This window comes from Ochotona curzoniae, unplaced genomic scaffold (assembly GCF_017591425.1).
Source record: "Ochotona curzoniae isolate NIBS_2020 unplaced genomic scaffold, NIBS_Ocur_1.0 scaffold_2453, whole genome shotgun sequence".
NCBI classification, from domain to species: domain Eukaryota; kingdom Metazoa; phylum Chordata; class Mammalia; order Lagomorpha; family Ochotonidae; genus Ochotona; species Ochotona curzoniae.
The window spans coordinates 28123636-28151029 of NW_024467094.1; the positions used below are offsets into that span (position 1 = coordinate 28123636).

The 27394-nt window shown below is 42.1% G+C and overlaps 1 protein-coding gene across 4 annotated transcripts in view; it reads left to right on the plus strand.

Annotated features, from left to right (window-relative positions):
- Positions 1-27394, plus strand: part of LOC121170344 (speckle type BTB/POZ protein) — a 74601-nt gene that overhangs the window by 13476 nt on the left and 33731 nt on the right. For 3 of the 4 annotated variants that reach the window (XM_041001449.1, XM_041001447.1, XM_041001450.1), the window contains exon 2: positions 24430-24482. The exons of the other annotated variant lie outside the window; for it this stretch is intronic. The gene's annotated coding sequence lies outside the window, so the exon portion shown is untranslated. The remainder of the gene's footprint in view (positions 1-24429; positions 24483-27394) is intronic. 4 annotated transcript variants of the gene reach the window in all.

Here is a 27394-nt window from a genome sequence, read left to right on the forward strand (position 1 = left end):
CCTCTTCTGGGTCTTCCATGTGGGTGCAAGGTCCCAAGGCTTTGGGCTGTCCTCGACCGCTTTCCCAGACCTCAAGCAGGGAGCTGGAAGGGAAGCGGGGCTGCCTGAACATGAACTGCTGCCCATATGGGATCCCAGCACGTTCAGGGCAAGCATTTTGGCCACTAGGTCACCGTGCCAGGCCCCCCAGAATGTTTAAAAGTCATGTACTTGGGTTCAATTTTAGTGAAATTAATACTTTTTACTGCTTTATCAAGATCATTAAATAAAAGATTTATTACTTTTTGAAAACCAGAGTTAGAGAGAGGGAGGGAGAGAGCTCTTCCATCCACTGGTTCACTCTGCAGAAGTCTGCAGTGTCCAGTGCTAGGCTAGGCTGAAGATGGAGCAGCAGCTTCATCCAGGTTTCCCAAAAGGTTGTCAGGGGCCCAAGGACTTGAGCTATATTCTGCTTTCCCAGGCCACTAGCAGGGAGCTGAATTGAAAGTGGTGCAGCTGGGACACAAACTGGCACCCATTTGGGGTGCTGGCTCCACATACATGCCCACTTACGTATATATACCCACTGTACCTTACTGCTAACCCTTTCAGTAATATCTTTAAGTGCAGTGGACTCTTTCCTGCTAATCATCTGGGTATGGTGGTGAAAGACAGTGCTTGTCCTTATGTTGCTTTGTGCTAAAGCACCAGCAGTTCTACCCATTAGTGCTTCTGTGTCATTAGTGCGAATGTGAATGCATTAAAAAGACAATATAAGTGAGAGAATGGTTGTGACTTATGGACCCTTTGAAAGGGACCCGCAGGGACCTTCAGACCACACTCTTGAGAAACAACCTTATGAGAGGGTCCATGGTACAATTTTACTGGAGTGCTATGTAGTTACTTAGCATTGCACTTAACATAATGTCAAAATGGTTTGTAATAAAAAGCTTAAAAAGTGTAAATAGGGCCCAGTGTGGTAGTGTATTGGCTAAAGTCCTTGCCTTGCACGCGCTGGGAACCCATATGGGCACCAGTTCTAATCCCGGTAGCCTTGCTTCTCATCTAGCTCCCTTCTTGTGACCTGGGAAAACAGTTGGGGACGGCCCAAAGCCTGGGGACCTGTACCTGCATGTGAAGAGGCTCTGGGCTCCTAGCTTCAGATTGACTCAGCTCCAGCCGTTGCAGCAGCTTGAGAAGTGAATCAGACCAACAATCTTCCTCGCTCTCTTCCCTCCTCTCTGTATATCTGACCTTCCAATAAAAATAAACTAAAATTTTTTTTTAAAAATAGTTTCAAATTTCTAGTTTGGACAGTAATGCTTTTCTTGAAATTATTTTCATACAGAATTTGAGGCATTGATATTTTCATTCTTTTGAGATATTATACTCTTAGAATAAATCATGTCTTAATCACTCTTTCCATGAACTTAAACAAAAGTTTAATTTTTTTAAAGATTTATTTTATTTTTATTGCAAAATCAGGTATACATAGCGGAGGAGAGACAGAGAAATATCTTCTGTCTGATAATTCACTCCCCAAGTGAGCTCAACAGACGGTGCTGTGCTGATCCAAAGCCAGGAGCCAGGAACTTCTTCCAGGTCTCCCACGCAGGAGCAGGATCCCAAGGCTTTGGGCCATCCTCGATTGCTTTCCCAGGCCACAAGCAGGGAGCTGGATGGGAAGTGGAGCTGCTGGGATTAGAACCGGCGCCCATATGGTATTCCAGTGCGTTTTAGGCGAGAGCTTTAGCCAATAGACCATCACACCGGGCCCAAAAGTTTGTTTATTTGAAAGGCAGAGAGCTAGCGAGAATGACAAGTTCCATCTACTTGGTCACTGCCTAACTGACCAGGCTGAAAACAGGAGTCAGGAAGTCTATCCTGTCCCCCTCATGGCGGCAGGGACCCAGTGATTGAGCCTTCTAGTGCCGTTTTCTAGACTCACTATCAGGAAGCTGTGTCAGAAGCCAAGAGCTCAAACTCAGGCTGGCACTCTGATAAAGATGCTTGTGTTATAAGACACAGCGCTGTCCTGCAGATGCTGTTATAAGTGCTGAAACTATAGTTAAGGAGCAAAACAGACAAGAATCTTTGCTCTTGGGCTCAGGGTGGTGACCAGTCTCGCCTTGAACGCACCGGGATCCCATATAGGTGCTGGTTCTAATCCCGGCAGCTCCACTTCCCATCCAGCTCCCTGCTTGTGGCTTGGGAAAGCAGTCAAGGACAGCCCAAGGCCTTGGAACCACGTGGGAGACCGAGGGGGGTTTGGCTCCTGGTTCCTGGCTTCAGATCAGCTCAGCCCCGGCCGTTGCGGCCGCTTAGAGAGTGAATCAGTCTACGGAGGATATTTTCTCTGTCTCTCCTGTCTGTATATATGACTTTCCAATAAAAAGCAAGCAAAGTAAAACAACGTGAGAATGAGATGAGGGGATTGTTGGGATGGAAATGGGTATTGGAATTGTAGAGAGAATGGCCAGGGAAGACTTCACTAGTTTACTGCAAAGGTCATGTTTGTGTAGATGTCTGAAGATGAGGGATGAAACAATACTGTTGGCATAAGGGGAGTGAGGGCAAAATCTCAGGGGCCTTCAGGGGGCCCGTTCAGGAAACCAGCAAGAGATCCAGGCTGGCTGGCATTCAGTGAGCAAAGGAAGGAGTAACAGCAAAGTGCTGCAGAGCAGTTTGTCTCACCCTTGGCTTCTAGAATCACCGGGGAGCTTGGAGAGCTGACACCTGGGCTCCACCTGTACCCCTTAATTAGGAATCTTTGCAGCTGGGATTCAGTGGCAGGGAAGATGGAGAGAAGCTGATGTATTTGAGGAATATGTTAAAGAATCCATTTAATTATAGATTGATTGTGGGGGTTGAGGCAGAGGAAAAGTGTCAAGAATGACTCTGAGGTTTCTGGCTCAAGCAACTGGATGGGTAGAGGTGTCATTTACTGAAATGGGGGTAGGAAGTAAAGAGAATTGGGAGCAGTAGGTGTGGGATTTGGAGGAAAGATAGAAATGAAGAGTTCAATTTTAGACACAAACTTGAGATGCGAATGAGGCTGAATATAAGTATGTTAAATAGGCAAATACATCAATGGAGCCTCAAATGAAATCAGAGCTTGAGTTAGTAAATTTGTATATCACCTGGTTATTCGTGGTCTTGAAAGTATCCAGTGACTAGCATTGTGGTACATCAGGTTAAGCCAGTGACCACAGTGCCAACATTCCTATGAGCACCAGTTTGAATTCAGGCAGTTCTGTTTCTGACTCAGCCCCCTGCTAATGTATCTAAAGTAACATAAGATGACTCAAGTACTCAGGCCACTGCTACCCGGATGGAGTACCCCAGTTCCTGGCTTCATCCTGGCCTAGCCCTGGCTAAGCTGTGACTGTTGTGACCATTTAGAATGTGAACATGCAGAGGGAAGGTCTTTTTTCATCTGTGTCTTCTTTCCTCCCCTTTTTTCCTTTCTCCTTCTCTCCTTCTCTCTCTCTCTAACCCTGCCTTTCAAATGATGCCTTTCAGATAAATGTTTTTAAACAAAAGGATCCTTGGCCAATGTTGGCTTTTGTGTACCAGCTGGTCCGCTTCCAATCCAGTTCCTTGTTAATGGCCTGGAAAAAGCAGTGGAAGATAGCTCAAAGGTTTGAGCTCCTTCCACCCATGTGGAAGATTCGAATGAAGAGTCTGGCTTCAGCTTGGTCCAGCCCTGGCTGATGTGGACATGTGAAGAGTAAACCAGCAGACAAAAAAATCTGTCCCTCCCCTCCTCTCTGCAATTCTTTTAAATAATAATTGAAAAAAACAAGTGTCCAGATGACATGATATAGAATTTGATGTGGAAAGAACTAAGGGTTTGGGAACTAGCTAATCTGTCCCAATGATCTGAACAGAAATTGATGCTAGCATGAACTAGCTTAGTGGAAGTGGGACTAGATGAGAAAGACTAGGCTGGAGGTTTGAGGCTCAGTGGAGTCTGTGTGTAGTGGAGTAGATGATGCTCGAAGAGTTAAAGATAACTTTGAGACTTCCAGCTTAGGTGACTGATGGGTCATGGCTTGTTAGCAGGTATCAGACAGTCACGAGGCACTGGTATGGGGAGGATAGTGTTTAGCTTGGTGTGCCAACGTTGAGGAGGAGCCGTCTTCCGGCCAGCAGTTAAATCAATTGCACCGAGTTTCGCAACAGTAGACAAGGTTTAAAATACAGATCTGGAAACTCATTTTCATATACTGATAATGAAACTTTATTTGTACAAAATGATTCACATGGAAGCAGCAAAATTTATGAAAATGATAACATTCATGATCTTAATTATGACTTGTTAGGCCTGCTATGATGTCAGTCCTGCCAATTAAATAGATGCAGTCAGTAGACCCATATAAAATAAGTTGTTTCCCTTTTTTTTTAGGTAGCATATTATCAACCCCCTTTCATCCCCTTATGCAAGCTGCACTGCCTTTCTGGTATTCTGGTATACCCACCCAGGTCCTCCTTCAGGGCTTTTTTTTTGCATTCTTTTGTTTTATCCTCTTTACACTTGTTAGAGGGGTGAGAATACATAGAAAAACAATCAGAAGTTGTTATCTGGAAGATAATGAACTCCTTGTCAAAGAACAGACTATGGGTGAGCCTCTGCACTGGAGTGGCTTGAAGTTGAGATCCTGTAAAAGCACAGTGCTGTGTCGGTGTTGATGTACCTCAGTACTCCAACCCACTGACCAGAGAGGCCCAAGTTGTGATTCTCTTCCTTGTGGTCTGCTGAGCCAGGGATGGTGGTGATGGACGATCTTTGGCATCTGTGCTGACTTGATCATGACTTGACTTGGTTATCCTCTCTCCTGCCTCCCACTTTTGGAAATGTCTTCAGAAGAAGTGGGAAGCTTCCTTTATTGGAAGTTCTTGATACTTTTTCCAAAAGGCTCTGTATTGAAGAAACAAAATAGAAACAGCCGGGAATTTATTTGCATGTCAACTTTGATGCATTGTTGGAGATTACTATTCAGTAACTGTCCTGGTTTAAGTGATGGCAATCATAAACAGGAATGATGCAGAACCCACAAATCCTTAGAGTTAGAATTTAATCACCATTTTTATTAGAATAAAATATTTTCTTGATTATAAAAAGAAATAATGGAAAAAATGGTAAAGTACAAAGAAAAAAAAAATAAGTTACTCCAACCCCGTCACTCAGATTTAACTGTAGTTAATTTCTGAATCTTGTTGGGAATTTCTCTCATTGTGTATGTGCATGTAGAAGTTTGTGTCTTTACAAAAATTGTATTATTTGTGTTTTTAAAAATTACTATAAAATTGTATGTTATGGATCGATTTTTATGCCTGTAGAGAAATAATGTATTCAAATAACTACATAGAAATCTGACCCTAGGGACATCATTTTTGTCTGTTTTTCTGGTAAGTGTCTTTTTCCTCTTTTTTTTTTTTTTTTTTGTTTGGCTAATTAATTCTGCTGTGATGAACATCCTTGGACCTAAGTCATAGTAAACTGATCAGATTGATTCCTTAAGCATGTGTGCTGAAGAGGAATGGCCATGTTAAAGGTTGTGCAGTATGTGCTTTCAAACAACATTTGCTAACTGCAAAGAAAGGAATGATTTGTGCAATAGGAGTTTGAAGTGAGTTGGTTAGCAAGATAGAACTTGACCTGGATCTGGAAAGAAATTCAGAGAGAAGGTAGGAAAATGGGAGCTTGCAAATAGGCTGCAGTCAACTGATAGGGGTGTTTATGTTGTGCTATAGTGGAAAGGCTTCTATAGCATCTATGTGATGCAGTTCCCCAGAAGACGGATTTTATTTATTTATTTTTAAAATTTGTTTTTAAGTGATTATCAAGTTTTTAAAAAAGATTTATTTATTTTTATTGCAAATCAGATATACAGAGAGAGGAGAGACCAAGAGTAAGATTTTTCATCCAATGATTCACTCCCCAAGTGATCACAGTGACTGGAGCTGAGCTAATCTGAAGCCAGGAGCCAGAAGCTTCTTCGGGGTCTCCCACATGGGTGTAGGGTCCCAAGGCTTTGGGCCGGCCTCTACTACTTTCCCAGGCAGTCTCAGCTTCTTAGATAGAAAATCACTGGAATTGGAATGGACATTTTGCATGGTGGTGAAGACAGTGCTTGGAGCATTGACAGTTCCATATTAGAGTGCCTGGTTCAAGTCCCACTCCATTGCCAATTCACTTCCTGATAGTGCTCATCCTGGGAGGCGGCAGATGATAGCTTAAGTACTTGGGTTCCTGCCATTCATCTGCGTTCCTGGCTTGGCCCAGTTCAGAGCTATTTTGGGCATTTGAGGAGTGAACTAGCAGATGGAAGAAATAACTCTTTCTCTCTGCCTTTTGAATGAAATGAGAGACACACATGAAGCATACTTGGATACTTGCAAAATGATAGTTTAAAAAAGAAATCAGGGGACCGGCATGGTGGCCTAGTGGCTAAAGTCCTCGCCTTGAACGCACCAGGATCCCATATGGGCACCGGTTCTAATCCCGGCAGCTCCACTTCCCATTCAGCTCCCTGCTTGTGGCCCAGGAAAGCAGTTGAGGACAGCCCAAGACTTTGGGACCCTGCACCCGTGTGGGAGACCTGGAAAAAGTTCCTAGATCCTGGCTTCAGATCGGCATAGCATCGGCCTTTGCTCTTACTTGGGGAGTGAATCATCGGGAGGAAGATCTTCCTCTCTATCTCTCCTCCTCTCTGTATATCTGACTTTCCAATAAATAAATAAATCTTAAAAAAAAAAAAAAGAAATCAGGAGGGTTACACAGGGTAGTATCTGGATTCTTTCTGGCCCCAAGGTTGTGGGTGTTTTGTTTGTTTGTTTTTAAGATTTATTTATTTTTATTGGAAAGGCAGATTTACAGACAAGGAGAGACAGAAAGAAAGATCTTTCATCCGCTGGTTCATTCCCAAAGTGGCTGCAACAGCCAGAGCTGAGCCAACCCAAAGCTGAGCCAGGAGCTTCTTCTGAGTCTTCCACATTGGTGCAGGGTCCCAAGGCTTTGGGCCGTCCTCTGCTGCTTTCCCAGGCCACAAGGCAGGGAGCTGGAAGGGAAGTGGGGCTTTCAGGATTAGAACCAGTGCCCATATGAGATCCCAGCACATTCAAGTCAAGAGGATTCAGCCATTAGGCTATTGTGGTAGGCCCGGCCCCAAGGTTGCTGCCTAGCTTTTAAGACCACCTCGTTTCCTCACCTATGAAGGAGGGTAGCCTGCAGTCAGGCTGGTACCTGCTCTGGTCCTCAGGTGAAATAATATATTTCCAGGTTGGGGAACAAAGCTGCACAAATGGGTGATTTTGTAATGGCCTCCCGGCCTAGACTGATTCACCTTTGGAATTTCAGTTTTCAGCTTTTACTTCTAGGTGACATTTAGAGGTTTTCATTTGAAAAAAATTTATAGCTAACACTGAGCTGAAGGGAATGTTGTGAGGTAAAGAGAACTTATTATATAATAGTTTTGAATTATTTTCATTTAGATTATTGGTTACAATTTATCTCATGTGTGTTGGGTTCCTAGTTTTTCTCATTCCTGTGTAATGTATGTCTGGCTGTGTCGATGTTCTTCTTAGTTCAGCCAAGATAGAGTTTTGAATGTAAATCCATAGGAAAAGTTATGTGATGCTTTCCTAAGTAAAATGTTAAGGGCTTATTTTTTACCATCTGTTTTGAATTATTTTAGTGTAGATAATTGAGAACTGGCTAGTTATTCTTTAAACTCAGGGAATTTAAAGTATGTCATGTTCAAAGGTATCCAGTGACATAATTAAAGTATCTGCTTCCTAGCATCTGATTCTTTTGACCAAAATACTTCATTTTAGAGAGAACCAAGTCAAGATTCCTAAACTGAACCATAAACTCTTCTAACAGGTATTCTCACGATTCTGTGAACTTGCTGGGGTCCTCAAGATTCCGGCTGCATTGGTTAAGTTTGCTCATAAACTCAGTCTCTTCAGCGTCACCATATTTGATTGGTCTTAGGAAAAGCAGCTCTAAACAGGGGGCCCACAGATAAACCAGAATGCCATTTTATTCATGTGCATTCCCTAGAAAACAGGTCTGTCCAACATTTCCTTCCTACTGTGGGTATTATTTAAAACTAACTAATAATCATATTATATAAAACTAACTAATAATAGATAATGCTTACTAAACTTTTCGTATGCATCACGCATTGCTACTTGAAGCATTTTTTTATGAATTTCTCTTTTTTTAGAAAGATTTATTTATTTTTATTGGAAAAGCAGATATACAGAGAGGAGAAGAGACAGAGAGGAAGATCTTCCATCCAATGATTCACTCCTCAGGTGAGCGCAACGGCTGGAGCTGAACCAATTCAAAGCCAGGAGCTCTTCCAGGTCTCCCACATGGGTGTAGGGTCCCAAGGATTTGGGCCGTCCTCAACTGCTTTCCCAGGCCACAAGCAGGAAGCTGGATGGGAAGCGGGGCCTCCGGGATTAGAACCGGCACCCATATGGGATCCCAGCGAATGCAAGGCGAGGACTTTAACCACTATGCTATTGCACAGGGCCCTGGAAGCATTGTATAAGTATTTAACTCATATCATCTTCACCATAACCTTCTGAAGGAGGTATTTTATTTATTAATTTTAATGGCAGAGAGAAAGAGAGAGAGAGGTCTACTGATTTACTCTGCACGTGCCCACATAACTGTGGTGGGGCCAGATGGAAACTGGGAGCAGAGCACCCCAACACCATGTGGATGGCAGGGACCTGACTGCTTAAGCCATCACCTGCTGCCCCTCAGGTGTACATTAGCAGGAAGCTGGAATGAAAGCAGAGCTAGAACATTACCAAGGTATTCTGGTAGGGATGCAGCATCCCAAACAGCATCTTATCTAGTAGGCAAAGTGCCCAATCTGGGAAGGCATTCTTCTCTGTAGTTTACACTTGAGTTTGATTGGCAGAAAGATTTTTAAGTCATTTCTGTGAGATTTTACAGCTAATAAACATACAATACCGTATGTCACCGGTATGTCAGAATGTCACCTGGTAAACACAGAACCCTAGCAAAGGGAAGTAAAAGTCCTTCAGATCATTTTATGCAGATTCCATTATATTTATTTTTCCTTTTTCTTTTCAGAAAAATTTTTTTAAAGTTTTTTTTTTTTTTTAATTGGAAACTCAAATATACAGAGAGGAGAGACAGTAAAATCTTTCGTGTGCTGATTCACTCCCAAAGCAGCTGCAATGGCCACAGCCGAGCCAATCCAGAGCTAGGAACCTCCTCCTTGTCTCCCACACGGGTGCAGGGTCCTAAGGCTTTGGGCCATCCTCGACTGCTTTCCCAAGCCACAAGCAAGGAGCTGGATGGGAAGCAGGGCTGCCAGGATTAGAGCTGGCGCCTATATGGGATCCAGGCACATTCAAGGCAAGGACTTCAGCCATTAGGCTACTGTGCCAGGCTCAGAAGTTTTTAAAATTTATATTTTGTTTTTACTTGAAAGGCCAGAGTTAGAAGACAAAGAAGGAGGGAGAGTGATCTTCCGTTTATTCCCCAAGAGCCACAGCTGAGCAAGGGCAAAGCCTAGAGCTCAGAAGCAAGTCTGCATCTCCTAGATGAGTGAGAGGAAAGTGCTAGCGCTGAGAACTCACAGGTGAGTTGTCTCCCGGGAAGCTGCAGCAGCAGTGGAGTGGGGATTAAACAGGTACTTGGGAACAAGATGCAGGTGTCTCAAGTGGCATCTTGACTGCTTAGTGAAATGTGTGCTTCCTTTTTTCTTTTAAAGATTTATTTGTTTTTTTTTTTTAATTAGGAAGTCAGATATACAGAGGGGAAGAAAAAGAGAAAAAGATTTTCTGTCCACTGATTCACTCACCAAGTGGCCGCAATGGCCAGAGCTGAGCTGATCCAAAGCCAGGAGCTGGGATCATCTTCCTAGTGTCCCATATGGGTACAGGATCTCAAGGCTGTGGGCCGTCCTCAACTGCTTTCCCAAGCCACAAGCAGGGAGCTGGATGGGAAGGAAGTGGAGCAGCCAGGACACGAACTGGCACCCATATGGGATTCTGGTGTGTGCAAAGCGAGTAGCCACTAGGCTACTGCCATTCCTTTTCTTTCTTTCTTCTTCTTCTTTTTTTTTTTTTTAAAGATTATGAATTTTTATTGGAAAGGCAGATGTACAGAGAGAAGAGACAGAGAGGAAGATCTTCCATCCGCTGGTTCTCTCCCCAAGTGACCACAACAGCTGGTGCTGTGCTGGTCTGAAGCCAGCAGCCAGGAACCTCCTCCAGGTCTCCCACACGGGTGCAGGGTCCCAAGGCTTTAGGCCGTCCTTAACTACTTTTCCAGGCCACAAGCAGGGAGCTTGATGGGAAGCAGAGCAGGCAGGATTAGAACCCCGGCGCCCATATGGGATTCCGGCACGTGCAAGGCAAGAACTTTAGGTGCTAGGCTATTATGCTGGGCCCTCAACCTATTTTTTTGCTGTGTATTGCTTAGACATAGGGTTTCCTACAGTTAATAAAACATAGTAAGTGCCCTCTAGAGACTCTGGGTGTAGTGAGAAAGAAAAATAACTGCAATACCAAGAGATCTGCTCATTGAGACCGAGGGGGAAGCTTCTAGTTCTCTTTGTAGAGATTAGAGTAGATGTTTACAGAGATGGAAGAAAGGCATTCTGGGTAGGAGAATCATCAAAGCAGAATCATACATAGCAGAAAGCAGGCTTCCTCTGTTTGCAGAAATGAAAAGAACGCTGCGAACACTGCAGTGACTAGGGTTCAGGGCTGAGCTGTCGGTGGTGATGTGGTTCAGGAGAAACAGATGAGTTGAAACGAAGTTCTGAGCTCAGATTTAGAAGAACTCGTGATTGAATTAGGGTGGGCAGTAGAGGCAGGGGTCATGAGGGAGAGTGGGCAATTCGGGTTGACTCCTGGATTTGTGGTTGGAGCCCTGAGGTGAATGGAGGGTCACTGCAAGACAGGCATCTGGAGGAAGATGTGCTTCCACTTGTGTTTGTGGGGAGCCATGCGGACACTTCTTACAGTAGGAAGGGTTTGCACTACGGCAGAGATAAGCAGCCCATAAATGTGAGAATTAGCAAAAGCCAGAGACTGGCATGATTTAATCAGAAAGCACGTGCAAGAGAGGAACCAGTAGTCCTCTGCTGTCAGCACAGCCTTGTTTAAATTCTTAGTTATTATTTTGTCTACTTCTGGCTTGTTAGAGATCTTTTGAAACAAGTAATGTGGGATAACTGTAATTTATTATTGTTCAAAAATTCACCCAAAATTGTTCTGTATCTCAGTTGTGGAGGTGATGATGCGCTGCAAGCACTTGTCAAAATGTTTACATCCATATAAATACAAAACTACAGAGCTATACATCGAATAGTAAATTTTTCTATATAAAAGTTGTTTACAAAATCCAAAGTTTATTTTAGAGTTCTACAAATGCTCTACTCTTGTACTCTTTTTAACAGAATGTAGTAAGATCTTTTAAAAATAAAAAGCCTGATTTTTAACAAATTTCTTTGGACTAACTCATCAGTTGTTTGATCAAATTCACATGTAAGAAAATAAGTAGATTTGGGAGTGGGCATTTAGCCTGGAGCTGAGACATCCACACTCTGGGTTTGAATCCTACTCCAGCTCCCAACTCCAGCTCCCTGCAGTGCTGACTCTGAGGGAGTGGTGGTGAGTCAAGTCCTTGGCTTCTTGCCAACTGTGTGGGGCTCACATAGAGCGAGTCCCAGGGTTCTGGTTTCAGCCCTGATCATTGTGGACCATTTAGGGGTAAACCAGCAGAGGAAAGCAGTTTCACAAATAAGTAAGTAAAAACATTTTTTTTTAAAGATTTATTTGTTTATTTTTTATGGGAAAGGCAGATTTATAGAGAGAAGGAGAGAGACAGAAAAAAAAACCTTCCATCCCTGGCTCACTCACCATGTGCCACAGTGGCTGGAGCTGAGCCAATCCAAAGCTAGGAGCCAGGAGCCAGGGCACAGGAGCTTCCTCCTGGTCTCCCATGTGGGTGCAGGGTCCCAAGGCTTTGGGCGATCCTCTACTACTTTCCCAAAGCACAGGCAGGCGGGCAGGACTGCCGGGATTAGAATCAGCACCCATATGGAATCCCTGCGCGTTCAAGGCAAAGACTTTAGCCACTAGGCTACCGCGCCATGCTTCACCTTGTGACTCAGTGCCTGTGCCAACAGTTTCATCTTTCCTTCCAACTGTGATAGTTTGAATTAGTTAAGTAAACATCAGTTGTGAATGTCAAGGTTTATAGTCATAGATATCTGTAGAAGTGAATGGATTAATTATAAATAGTTATGGAAGACTCAAGAATTGGAAAAACAAAATTTGGATGTTATTTGTATTATAGCATCTGATTGGATAAACTTCCGTTACAACCAATAATGACCTCTTACTTTCTTTTATGTCATAGTAACTTGCCATGTCACATAGCAACTCAGTCAACAGTGCTTTAGTTTGTCCTTGACAGTGTAAGTTCAGTGTTAAATGGAATGTCTCTGGGTTTGAGCTTTGGATTAGTTTCAAGTAGTCATCTTTTTCTCTACTTGATCCATTTTGCCACTTACCAGCAGCAAACTCAAATCCAAGAAACAAATTGTTCTGTTTCTACTGTTGTAAATAGTAGATTGTATTGAGAGAAAAAATTATCTCTAATTGAGGCCTCTCTCTTATTTAGTTGACTGATTGGAATATTTTTCTTTGGGTTAAAGTTTTTATTAAAAAACTTAACCCCAAATTTTTATCTACTGTTTTGTGTGATGTGTGACTAAATTGGGTGCTGGATTCTATTGTGTAGAATTTGCCAGCACCTAGAAGACTTTTTCTTCTGTTGCAACCAATCAAGGTGCCTTCCCAAATTATATTGCTGCAGGTAAGTGTTTCTTTAGCAGTGGTGGAATTGCTGGACCTCCCATATAATTTTTCAGTAATCTTTAATGGGACCTTTGCCAAGTAACCTTAAATTTGACTTTGTATCCCATGTAGTTTAACTCTCCATGTCTTTTCCACTTGGTGCCCTGTTAAATGTCTGGTATTCTCTGCCCTGAGCCCAGTGACTACAGTTGGAACCCATTAATTCTGACGAAGTAGAGTAAGAGCTGGAAGACTACTTTATTTTCCTTTTTTTTGGTAAGATTTATTTTTATTGGAAAGGCAGATTTTCAGAGAGAAAAGGACACAGAGAGCTGAGCCGACCCAAAGCCAGGAGCTTCTTCCAGGTTTCCCATGTGGGTACAGGATTCCAAGGCTTTGGCCCATCCTCTACTGCTTTCCTAGGCTACAGGTAGGGAAATTTGAAAAAAGAAAAAGTGGAGTAGCTGGGACATGAACCAGCACCTAGAAGGGATCCCAGTGCATGTAAGGCTATGGTTTAGCCACTAGGCCATCACTCTGGGCCCTGCAGTAACTTTTAAATTATGTTATTTATGTATTGGTTTTGTGTGTGTGCACGTGCGTGTTTGTGTGTGTGTATTTAAAAGCATAAATGGGGCTGGCATTGTGGCATAGCATGTAAAGCTGCTGCCTGTAAAGCCAGTATCCCACATGGACAAAGTTTGCATCTGGGTGCTGTACTTCCAGTATAACTCCCTTTTAATACCCCTGGGAAAGCAGGGGAGAACCCAAGTGTTTGAACCCCTGCTACCATGTGGGAGACATGGTAGAAGAAGCTCTGGCTTTGGCCTTGAACGGTCCTAGCTCTCATGGCTGTTTGGGGAATGAACCAGCAGATGGAAGACTTGCTCCATCTCCCCCTCTCTTTGTAACTGTGCCTTTCAAATAAAACTATTTATATATAAAAAATTCATACATGAAGAGAGGCAGACATAATTTTAGATTTTTGAAGGAGCATAGAACTTTAGTGTTGGAAGGGACCTTAGTACTGGTGCCATTAATATAAAGGGAATGCAGCTGTAGAAAGGGTCTGAGTCCCACAGTAACTGGGGGACATCTTGACTTTTTCTGTTCTAGCAGTCAGTGTAACTGATGACTGTGTCTCAATCTGAGGAATTGATTTTGCGTGGCCTAATAAAATGTTGACCTTCCGAGGATGGTTCAAGTAACTCCTGGCAATAAGGATAAAGTGCTGGCAGTGACTGTAGTGTTAACTCTGACCCATATTTTGTAATTTGGAGTGGATAGCTTGTTTATTTTTGTAAAGATTTGTTTGCTTGAAAGGCAGAGTTAGAGAAGAGGGCACCTGGGGAAGAGAGAGAAAGAGAGAGAGAGAGAGAGAGAGAAAGAAAGGAAACTATCCATTCATTCACTCACCAAATGGCCAAAATGGCCAGGGGAGGCTATTCTGAAGCCAGGAGCTCCTTCTGGGTATCCTTCGTGAGTGGTAGTTGCAGTGGCATGTGGGCCATCCTCTGCTGCTTTGACTGGTAGTGGAGTAGCTGCAACATGAACCCATATGGGATGCTGGCATTGCAGGTGGTAGTTTAAGGCACTACGCTACAACACTGCTCCCACATTTTATAATTTTTTTAAGAATCAAGTCCCCAAGAAGTTAACTTATGTTTGAAGTTCTTAAGTCTTTTTTGGAGTTAATTTGTGTCTAGAGTCCAAAGCTTACCCTTTGATTTCAGTATCGACCTGACTCTGCTAGATTGTCAAAATCACTTTTTCTGTTTTTGTTCCTTCTGATACCCAGAGCTGAACAGATGGAGAGATTGTCTTTGTGATTTCTAATGACTTGCTATTTTAAAGGCAAAATCTGTAAGTCAAGGAGGAACTTTTATACATTGAGAAGAAGCCCTCAGCTCTTGAAAGTATGAGCAGTTCTTTTTAAATGCTTTGGGTCTTTTCCTGGCTATTAAAAGCCAGACATCTTTCCTTCTACTCAGACCAAGGAAGGACACGGGTGAGGAGGAGGATAGCTGTTCAGCCTGGAACTGGATGTTCAAACCACAGTCAGTATATATTTTCAATGGACAATTGGCTTTAGAGCTCAAGCAGTGGAGACAAGTTAGTAGTGTTCAGGTTGGCTATTAGATTTAGGATTAAAATCTCATTATCTGAGACTCCGCTAGTATATACAGGAGAAATTTGCTCTTGCAAATTTAAATGATCCATTGGGCTGTCTCAAAAAGAGTTCTTTAAATACTTGATAATCACTTGATTAGGCTGATAGGATGAATATTTGCTTTGAAGGAAAGAGTTTTCAGGAAATAAGAAGCCTTTTCACATCTTGCATTTGAATCAAATTACTGTCTGTGCTGTTTTAATCAGTAAAGGGTTGCTGAAATTCAAAGGAAGAAAAGGTTGTAAGGACTAAGAACAAATAGAATTGCAGATTTATCAGTGTAACCTTGTATCCTTAGGGAGGGAAACAGTTTGTGTAGCCACTTTAATTAATTTGTTGTGGATATAGACTGAGCAGTGGAATTAGGTAGCTTGACAGTAGACTTGATTTGAACAGTTGCATTAGCTAGGACTGGAACACTAGCTTGGGGGATGTCAATACTACATGTGTTTTCTGGTTTGTTCCTAACATCCTTTGTGATAATGGCAAGAGTTTGGTTGGTCCATTTGGGCTCTAAGTAATGGTAACTGTAGTGCCTCACTGGTATCTTTCTCGCTTCATTTCAGTTTATTGTCATGGAGCCCAGTGTCTTAATTAGAGTCTTGTTGTTATTGTTGTTGTTACTAGTGCATTATTTTTCATTTACTACATTGAAATTCTTGATACTAACATCTGCTTTCCCTAACATAACTGAGGAAAGAATGTGATAGCCTGGGTTCTGCTGTCAGCTCTGCTGCTGCCCACTGTCTGTAATGTATCATATTGGGTATGTTGCTAAGCTGCTTTGGGGTTCAGCTTCTTGATCATGACAGGGTAGTATTAAGTTATTCTATGTCTCTAGAATTCTTTTCTGTTACTTGAAATTCATTTATTTTTATTGAAAAGGCAGATTTACAGAGAGAGGAAGAAACACAAAAGTTCTTCTATCTACTGGTTCACTCCTCAGGTGGCCATGGCGAGAGTTGACCTGTTCCAAAGCTAGAAGCAGCTTCTGGGTCTCCCACGAGGGTGCAGAGTCCCAAGGCTTTGGACCATCCCTCCTCTGCTTTCCCAGGCCACAAGCATGGAGTTGGATGGGAAGTGGAGCAGCCAGGTCAAGAACTAGTTCCCATATGGGATCCTGGCACGTGAAGGGAAAGGCTTTAGCCACTGAGCCATTGTGTCAGGCCCATAGAATTCTTTTTATTAATTCCTTTATTCACTAAACTCTTTTTGATGCATCTTCTGCAAGAAGTGCAAAGCACAATACAGGATGCTCTGGGTACAATGACCTGATTTACATTTTAAAGGCTCAATATTACTGTTGTGTGAATAGATTGGGCTAAAGAATTTGGAGGAAGCACCAGTTAAATAACACTGTTTAGCTGAGATACAGATTTGGATGGTATGGAATATTTGACAGCTGATAGCATTTGCTGGTAGATGGGATAGGAAAAGCTAAGGTTTTTGGTTTGAATAGTTGAGTTGAAGATGGTAACAGTATTTTAGTCACATTAAATATCCCCAATGAGTATAATTAAGGAATGGTCAAAATTGTGCTTTTGAATTCTGTAACTTGTGGCAAAGGAAAGAGCTCTAGGGGGAAAGACTATGATTTCTTAGAAACTCAGTTGAGGGCCTGGTGGTGTGGCCTAGCAGCTAAAGTCCTCACCTTGAACGCGCCAGGATCCCATATGGGCGCCGGTTCTAATCCTGGCAGCTCCACTTCCCATCCAACTCCCTGCTTGTGGCCTGGGAAAGCAGTCGAGGACAGCCCAAAGCTTTGGGATCCTGCACCCGCATGGGAGACCTGGAAAGAAGTTCCTAGATCCTGGCTTTGGATCGGCATAGCATCAGCCGTTACAGTCACTTGGGGAGTGAATCATTGGACGGAAGATCTTTCTCTTTGTCTCTCCTCCTCTCTGTATATCTGACTTTGTAATAAAAATAAATAAATCGCATAAAAAAATAAACTCAGATGAGAAAAATTTTCATGGCATATTAGAATTGTAGATACATATTGAAGGAATTTGATGAATCAGTTCCAAAGCATGAAAAGTCTTTCTAAAAGAATTAGGACAAAGCCACAGCTGTGGTATGGTATGTAAAGCCACTATCTGGGTTGCTGGCATCCCATATAAGTGCTTATTGAAGTCCTGGGTGCTCCACTTCAATCCATCTCCCTGCTGATGTTCTTGGGAAAGCTGCAGAGGATGGAACATGTACAATTGTGGGAGACCTAGAAGAAGCTCCTGGCTTTGAATTGGCTCAACTCTGGTTATTGGGCCCATTTGGGAGTGGAAGATTTCTGTGCCTCTTCTCTCTCTGTGTCTCTCTCTTTTTCTCTCTGTAATTCTGCCTTTCAAACAAATAAAAATAAACTAATCTTAACAAAAGTTAGGACATAGGATTTTGTTTGTCATGTCCAGTACTAGAGAGGTAGTTAGGAATCCATCAGTGATTTTCTGTCTGTTGCTCAGAATTCATTAGAACACAAGAGCAAATCTGTCTACATCGAAAGAGTATGAAAATGTCTTTTCTCTGAGATATTTTTTCCAGTACCTACATGTTGAATGAAAGACCATGCCTGACCTAAGTAGCACTGAGCTAAAGGAACTACCAAGTATTGACTTAGGAGTTAAAGACCTGGTCTGAACTCAAGCCCCTTAATCACCATCATCATCACCATCACCACGTGACCATAACAAATGGGGACCTCTGAGTTGTTGCCTTATTTGTGAAAACTTGCTCTGCATGCTTCCCAGAGCTGTTAAAATCCAAACAGAATCATGAATGTCCGAGCCCCTTGAAAACTGTGAAGTGTGAACTGCAGGGCTGCTGTAGAAGGGGTGGTCGTACAGCCTGAAGCCTTGGCTGGCCTCTTAAAGCCAGTGAGGATGGGCGGGAGTGCACAGACTGTCCCTCTTCTGGGACTCTTGACATTACAATGTCCATTAGCCTGTAGTACTCAAGTCTCAACCTGTCCTAAGAGCCTGTGGTTCTTAACCAGAGCACTTTGTGAACCTGAGGACCATGGATAAACCCGGTACCACAAAGAATACACGCTGTACAAATCCATTTGATTTTGCTTTCTTACTTGGAAATTAGAACTGAATTCCTAGCCATAGTGCCCAAATGAAAAACTGCAAATATGTGGTTAGTATTTTTTGCTTTTTAAATGTTCTCCCTCTAATCTGACCTTTGGGCTGGGTGGAGTGGGGGTTGTTTTATTTGGAAACATCCTTTCCTTTAATAAGTGAAAAGAACATGTCCAGAATCTTACTGACATTTGAACCAGGCAATGATCTGATAGAGAATGAGAGGAAAAAATGAAGTTGAGAATGGAACAGGAAAGGGAGGAAATTATTCTCTACTGAAAAGAGGAGGAAAAAGCCTTAAATCATTTCAAGGGAGAGAGAAGAAATCTCAGATGTTTGCAGATGCCAAAATTTGAGGTGATTTGAAAGGGAAGGATTTATTTGTCTTTTAAAAATAATTTATGATTGGGGCCCAGCGGCGTGGTCTAGTGGCTAAAGTCCTCGCCTTGCACGCGCCAGGATCCCATATGGGCGCTGGTTCTAATCCCGGCAGCTCCACTTCCCATCCAGCTCCCTGCTTGTGGCCTGGGAAAGCAATCGAGGATGGCCCAAAGCTTTGGGACCCTGCACTTGTGTGGGAGACCCAGAAGAGGTTCCTGGTTCCCGGCTTCGGATCGGCGCAGCACCGGCCGTTACAGTCACTCGGGGAGTGAATCATCAGATGGAAGATCTTCCTCTCTGTCTCTCCTCCTCTCTGTATATCTGACTTTGTAACAGAAATAAATAAATCTTTAAAAAGAAATAATTAAGGATTAAGGAAAAGAAGAACATTGTTAGTATGGGGGGAGCAATGGGATGGTGTTTGTTCCTTCTAAGGATTGAGTTCTATGAAGATAGGTCGCGTTAGTATGAGTGGCATTTTTTTGGCAGAGGTGCTTTCTTCCTGAAGTCCATGAGGACAGCCTCTGCCCGTCTGCCTGAGTGACTCCAGGGCTGCGCAGTGTCCATCATCCCTGGGCAGAACGCTGCCAACAGAGGGTTTACTCTGGCGAGACAATCTCAGCTGAATTCTCATTGGCTTCACAAAGGCTATGTTATTGTCTATTTCAGAGATTGCTCTGTTGATATTACTGCTTCAAGTTTCTTAAATTGACTGGTTTTTTTCTGAATTCACTGATTTTAACAGCTTCCAAAGAGAGAAATCACTGACAGTTGATGTCTTCTGTGTTCACTTTATCACTTGTGTTCCCATCCTGGCTCCACAGAAACAGCTTACACCATGAGTTAGTGTGTGTCCTGTTCCAGCGTATGTAGATGCACCTGTGTAGCTGTAAATACATTCCTTTCTCTGCTTGATTTTTATTAACACATTTTATATGTATGTGAGTTTATATGTTTAGATATGCATGACTTCTACAGCAGTCACTGTTTTCATTTATTCTCTTTTCCTAGACCACTGTCTATATTGCTGCATCCAATCTAGGAGGTCTCCCATTTAAGCTCTTTTATTTTTACTTCATTGTGTGATTATATTTAAATTTTGTTTGCTTTTTTTTTTGGTTGTTAGTGGTAGAACTCCAGTGAACAACCTCATTTATATCCCTTCTGGCTTTCTTCTTCCCCCAACTCCTCCAGGAGTTTGATTATGCTGTAAATATCTCATTAATTCTCTCACTTGGTCTAACACTTTGGTATTTACCGCCACTATTTGAGGTAGAGAGAAGGATGAGGGAAAACATTTCATAATTTAGAACACTGATCTTTTTTTTTTTTAAGCCAGGGCAAGAGGCTGAAAATTCTTTGCTTGTTGATTCTTCTTGGAATCTGATATATTTCGCAACTCTACATTTTAATATTTTGTGTTTTTATTGTCTCATATCCAATAGCTGTTTTTCATAAACTCCAGTAAGTATTAATCTCTTTTCTACCTCCTAAGTTTTTTTGTTCTGCTTTTTAACTCCCAGAATACTTTCCACCCTCTAAATGTGGGGCTGCAGTGATGTGCCATCCAAGGCAAGTTTTGTGTTACCTTATAAGTGCAGTGTGGCTCAGACTTAGCTGATATTTATGGAAGAGTTCCTGGGAGCATTCTTAGCCAAGGAAACATTTTTAAAATATACACTTGCCTTGATAATCAAAGCTATTACACACACACACACACACACACACACATAAGTAAATTTGGTTAGCAGCCATATATTTCAAAAACCAATTGTTTTAATTTGTTAATTTTCTTTCTGGATATTTTAGTGTACTTTATTCTTAGGGTGAGGTTGAGTGTATTTTTAACTTTTCTGCACTGTGCCTTTCCCCTTTTAAACCTGGATCTCAGACAGAACTTTGAGCGCTTGCAATCCTAAAGTGTTACACATGAAAACTGTTACTCGTCTAATGGCATACTCTGCCTGCTGCGAGTGTTTGCCTCTGACTTCCTTCCTTAACAACCAGTTTGGGCAGCAACCTGTCTCACAAACATGTGAACTATCTTTAAGAACTTCAGAATTTTTATACTGAGGATTTTTAAAAAGTCCAGTAAGACTTTAAATTAGAAATCAATACAGTAAATACAACTAGAATATCAGATCCCTGGATAATTTTTTTTTTTTTCAGATCTCTTACTAGTATATGATTCAGGTTGTAAGAACTGTGAGGGTTAGAAAGTTACCTTTGGATCTGGGAGTACTTGATTTTCATGTGGATTAGGTATTCCATCCAAAGTATAAAAGCACAGTGTGTGCCTGAGGGGGTTGATGGTAGGCACCAGTGTTGTGCCCTATTGGGTTAACCTGCTAACTGTGGTGCCAGCATCCTGTATCATATGGCCCTAACTCAAATATTGACCACCTATTTCTGGTCCAGTACACTGCTGAGCCTGGGGAAGTTTTGGATGATGGCCCATGTACTTTTGTCCTTGTACTCGTGTGGGAGAACAGGTTGAAGTTAGGATGAAGCCTGGTCTATACCTACTGCTGTGGCTATTTGGAGAGTGGAACTCACAGATGAGATTTCTCTGTCTCTGTGTCTCTTCAAATAAAAAAGAAATTCTCTTTTTCAAGTGGAAACATCTTATGTTCAGAAGTCTCTGTCGTGCCACCCTGCAGGCAGTTTTGTCTAGCAGATTATCTTCCTTGTGCTATTGTTATCAGTGAATTTGAATGAATTGGTTACCTGCTCGGTGTCATATCAGCCTCACATTTTATGCCATGGAGAAATGTTCCTATCTTAAATCATTCTTTGGAAAAAAATTGTCTTTATCTGGACACCATCATGATAGAATTTTGTTTTCCCTTCTTCTCTGGAAATGCTGTTGTAAGACTTTTTTTTAGTCCCTAAGTCAGAAGTATTATTTTTTCCTTAGCTGTAGTCACCCTCTTGGGTTATTTCATCTGGGTACATAACAGAAGCCTTTATTGCTTCTGTGGGAGTCAAAATATAATTCAGAACTTTCTTGTGGAAATTGTATTTTGTTTGCATAATTCTTTCTCTAAAAAGCCTTTCTTTCTACTGTAAAAGTAAAACATGCTCATTTTTTACAAACTTAAAAATGACAAGAAGCATCAAGGAAGCAGGCCTTCAGCCTCCAGTGGATCTCACATAATACTTAAGCAAGTTTACACAGCTCCAACGTCCTCGAGGGTTTGTGTCTCTTTGTGCCAGCAGCATTGTTATTAAAAACAGATACTGCACATTTGTTAGGGAAAATGTAATTATGTTTGTATCAGCTTCTTAGAAGTCTTATCTGTGACGCATATTAATAAGAGCATAAACTTGAAACTTGTTGGTAGAATAAACTTTGTGAATTTGACATACAGAGAGGGAGACATTCCGACGTTAGACTTGTAGAGTTGCTGTCTAAGCTTTCAAGGATAAAGATCCAAAAGGAAAGATTACTCCAATCAGTTATTCAGTAAATATTTGTTTTCTGGCCTTCCTTGTGCCAGACAGTGTCTGGCTACAGCAACCAAGCAGACAGGAATCTGCCTTCGTGGAGCTTATTTTCCCCTTAGAAGAGACAGGTCGTAAAAAATACAATATGGTATGTGCTTCAGAAAAAAAAAATGAGGGGAGAGGCTTACATTTTTAAGGGTGTCAGGGGAGGCCTCACAGAGATGGTGACAATTAAGGAAAGACCCAGACACAGCGAGGGAGAGGAGGAACCCTGCGGATATCTAAAGGTACAGTCACCCAGACGGAGAGGAGTGCAGAGCCTGAGGCGCCCTGGCCTCTTCTTTGTGAACAGCCACAAGAAAGAAGGGCCAAGGGCCGCGCAGCTGGCTCGGCTGGAACTGAAACGGAGGTTTCGGGGAGGGTGGGGTACAGCCTGTGCGCAGCCCTTTTGTGCATTGTACTCCCTGCTGCTGGTACTCAGTGTGACGCCTTGCTGGAGGGTCATCCGAGGCACATTAGGCTAGCCTAGCTCTGCTAGGCTTGCGTTCTGGCTGTGCTTTTTCAGAAGCGTTTGTTACTTGTAATAATTAGGGTTTTAACTAATGACTCTTGGTGAGGAGTCACAGGTAAATTAAATCTTAATGTCAGTCCTGAAAATTCCCTGAGGTACAGACCTTGTGTGTAGCATTTAAATTCAGAGAAAAAAAGGACAATAGGAAGTCCTGTCTGTCAGTGTTCGTTCCCAGGTGACCCCGATTTATTAGTAAATTCTCATTCTGAATTCTTTGAAAAAGAATTCAGATGGATAGTCTCTGCAAGATATCATATTCACCCTTAGACTTGGAGGGATAGTCAGGTAATCAACTCCATGAGTTATTTAAATAATATATACTTTGAGCGTGTTCAGTATGAGACAGGAAAATGTCACCATATGGTTTGAGGATTAATTATAAAGCAATTATCTGTGTAACCGTCAGGGCAACCTAGACGTCCAGCACCCAGAAGCAGCTTGTTGTGTCTCCTTCCTGGGTTGTAACTCACACAGACCACACTGCCCAGGGGCAGCCTCTCCTCTGACTTTAGTGAGCATCAGTGCCTTATCTTTCTGTATGAGTTTATCCCTCATTCATTCCAAATCAACATAATTTTGTCTGAAAATTTTGTAAATGGAATAATAAAGTACATGATCTTTTGTGTCTTTCATCATGTCAGTACAGAAAAACCATGCTTCTTTTCATTGTCACATAGCATTCTGTTTTTGGAATATAATGTGCCACAATTTATGAGTCCACTTGGATCATTTCTGCTTGTTGCCCATTAGGAACAGTGCTGCCGTGAGCATTGCTGTTCATGTGTGCAGATAGATAGGAAGGACTTTCTCTAGGCTCTGTATTTTATAGGGAAACTGCTGCATCTTCTTTGTTGTTGTTGTTGCTCTTGTTTTTAAGCTTTATTTTTTTTATTGGAAAAGCAGATTTACAGAGAGGAGGAGACAGAAAAATCTTGCATCCACTGGTTCACTCCCCAATGGCCGCGATAGAGCAGAGGCAATCTGAAACCAGGAACCAGGAGCTTCTTCCAGGTCTCCTAAGCAGATGCAGGGTCCCAAGGCTTTGGGCCATCCTCTACTGCTTTTCCAGGCCACAAGCAGAAAGCTGAAAGGGAAGTGGAGCAGCCAGGACACAAACCAGCACCCATATTGAATACCAGCCTTGAAGGTGGGAGATTAGCCATAAGCCATTGCGCCAGACCCACAAAATCTTGATATGCTATTAAAGGGGCATTTTACATAAAAAACTTAATGGTAATTCAAGATTGCCAGCTCCCTAATGAGCTGGCAAAAGTAATCACCCATCTCTTTTAAATCTTGGAATGAGGTAAAGCAGCATTGTTTTTGCTGTGCTAATAAGTCTAATTATTAGAAGAACTTGCTTGGGTTTTCTGATTTTCATTGTTAATTATCATTTAGAGATGACTGAAAAATAATGCACTCAGAGCTAGTGTCAAGCTATAAGAATGGCAATTTTTAAAATTATATTTTTGGCAATCTTTACATTATTAATTAGGGTAAAAAAGTACAAGGGCTATAGGAAAGTGGGTAAGACCACTATTTCCCTATTGTTTCCTTCATATATCTGAGGGAATATTGAGGGAGAAGCCCCACCCAGTCTCCCACCCACCCCAGGTCCCGGATGTAGGGCATGCTCTGAGATCCTTGCTCAAGTGGTTTTGATAGTTCACCAGTTATGAATCACTGCCAGTCTCGCCACTCCAGACACGATGAGACTGTTGAAGAATCCACTGATTGACATGGTCCATGATAGAGTCTCCATTTGTCTAGTATTTCGTTGAGGAATGGCAATTTTAACTAGTAAATATTTTTTACTAGGCGTTTCTTTGCAGCTGTATCACCTGTTTTTTTTCCCTTTTAAAATAATAGCCAAACTAAGTAAATACTTGTGTGAGGTTCAGAATCTAAGTCTGATTCATCCTCTCTATTTCCAACAGAGGTTTCCTGTTAAGAGAAGACAAATTAGAGTTTTCCTACTGACTTGATTTTGGTGAGTTTTTACAGTTTTAAGATTTATTTATGTAAGACTTATTTTTATTTAAAAGGCAAGTTTACAGAGAGAAGGAGAAACAGAGAAAGCTCTTCCATTATCTGGTTCATTCCAGATGACCACAACAACTGGAGCTGAGCCGATCTGAAGCCAGGAGCCAGCATCTTCCTTTCTGTCTCCTCCATGGGTGCAGGGTGCCAAGGATGTGAAACATCTTCTGCTTTCTCAGGCCACAAGCTGTGACATGGATGGGAAGTGAAGCAGCTGGGACACAACTGGTGCCCACATGGGATGCTGGAGTTTGGGCAGAGGATTAGCCAGTTGAGCCGTTGTACCAGCCCCTAAATATGGCTTAATTTTTTTAAAAAAGCCAGAATGAGATATATAAAAATATTTACCATGACTTTTAAAAATGTATGTTTTGAGTGTAATCTCTTTCATTTTAGTACAAATGATAAATTATATAAGGCAAGAATATAAATTTTAAAAAATGGATATTACAAATCATGCTAAAAAAATCTTTGAAAAGTGATTCAAAAAACTTTTTACTCTAAATGTTGTTAGAGCCTCTTGTCAGTATTGAGGTACAGTGTGTTAAGCCACCATTCAGGACACCGACCTCATGTGAATGCTGGTTTGAGCACTGGTTGTTGCACTTAGAATCCAGCTTTTTGCTTAATGTGCCTGGGAGTGCAGCAGAAGGAGGGCTCAGGTACTTGGGCCCCTGTCACCATGTGGGAGGCCTTTTTGGAGTGGCTGGCTCCTGGCTTCATCAGATGGAAGATTTCTCCAACATTCTGCCTTTCAGATAAATAAATTTTAAAAAACCTTACTAATGTAAACCAGACTGTTCTTTTTGGATTCAGACTTGGACTCATTGGGTGATAATGCATGGTATGAGGACTTTAAGAGTAGTAATATTTTCTCCATGGACAAGATCTTTAGGGTAGTTACAATTTATTAAAACAAAACAAAACATTTAAAGCAGGTCACTTCACTTCATCTTATTCTATAAAAGGAGTTTAATTTTGACCAGATTGCATGAGTGTCTTGCACATTATAGCTCATCTCTCTATGGGCAGCTGAACAGAATGTAGGACAGGCTCTTTAAGCAGTAAAGCTACTGGTGTTCCTGGATTCAGTACTGGTCTCCAGCTCTGACTCTGGCTTCCCGCCCAAACAGTCCTGGGGAGGCAGCAGTTGGGGCTCCAGTAATCGGAATCCAGCCACCCGCTGGGAGCCCTGGACTGCACTCCTGGCTGGCCCAGGCCCAACCCTGGCCGTTGGAGACATCTGCAAAATGTCTCCAGATGGGAAACTCACACTCTTTCTACCTCTCAAATAAATTTTTTTAATGTTTACATCAAATCTTTTAAACATTTTTTCTACCATTTTAAAAGTTACCATCTTATACTTTATAGTATAAGATGTTTGCTTTAAATGCTTCTCGAGTTTTTTGGGTAAAATAGGTATAAGTACATTTAGTTATTTAAGTCCTGACACAGATTGTCAGGAGCCAGGAAAGTCTGTTAAAACAGACATTCTGTCTAACTTTCCTGTTTTGTTTGCCTGTGTAGTTTTACTTTTCCTTGAGTCATGAATTTTGGAATGAACATTTAAATTTGAGAACTTCCTCCATCCTTTGTTCCAGTTAGTTTACTTAAACCTCAACATAGAAGCTGACTTTTTTTTTTTTTAAGATTTATTTTATTTTTATTGGAAAGGCAGATATACAAAGAGGAGGAGAGACAGAGAGGAAAATCTTCCGTCTGATGATTCACTCCCCAAGTGACTGTAACGGCCAGAGTTGAGCCGATCCGAAGCCAGGAGGCCGGAGCCTCTTCCAGGTCTCCCACACGAGTACAGAGTCCCAAGGCCTTGGGCCGTCCTAGACTGCTTTCCCAGGTCACAAGCAGGGAGCTGGATGGGAAGTGGGGCTGCCGGGATTAGAACCGGCACCCATATGGGATCCCAGTGCATGTAAGGTGAGGACTCCAGCCGCTAGACTACCACTCTGGGCCTAGAAGTTAACTTACTTTTAAAAGCTTTAGAAGGACAGCGATTGGGGAGAAGAGGGAGTTTACTTGCTGCAGGTGGTTTCCAGGTTGGGTTTAGGCAGGTTTCTTGAGGTCAGACCATACAGGAGAGCAGAGCATCCATGCACCTCCATCTGTCTCTGGCAGGGCGAGGTGTGGGTGCTTCCATGAAGAGGCCTCTCCTAGGAATACTGATAGCAGTAGTTAACATTTAACCTAACTGGTTGCCTTTGTTGTAGTTCAGATTCTCGCAGGCAGGCAGGCCTTTTCAATATTCAGGTTAATGAACTTATTCCAGATTGTATACCTTCAGACTCATTTAGATTTTCTCCTTTGAATTTCATTCCTTGGGCCCTTCTCTGGCTAGACAGTTGTTTGCAAAAACTGTTCTGATAAAGCTTAATTAACTGAAGTGTAACAGCTGAAAAGAAATTCAACCCTCCCTCACCACTATCACCATGCATTTGGCTGCTACAAGGCCCAAGGATCTTGTGGGGTTAAGCAGCCTCTTCTGTTTGTTTCTAGAAACGACTGTTCTGTATTTGAATTCCTTAGACTGGACATGGCTTAGATATTGTTTACTGTTTACATTTCATAAGGTTCTTCATAATCATAAATGAGTGGGTGGAAGACCATAGCTTCTCAACTCTCAAAATAGCTTTGGGTGTATTGACTATACACAAATAGAATCTTAACATAGTGTCTCCCCTCTTCTTCCTCTTCCTTCCTTTTTAGATTCTTTTCCAGCTCATTTCTCTTAAGTAGATTTTTCTCAACCTTGATGAGAAATGTTTGATAGCATGTGGGATGTGTTAACATCTTCATCTTTCCCAAGTTTTCTCTTTGAGGCCCTAGAGATTTGAGCCGGAGCTATCC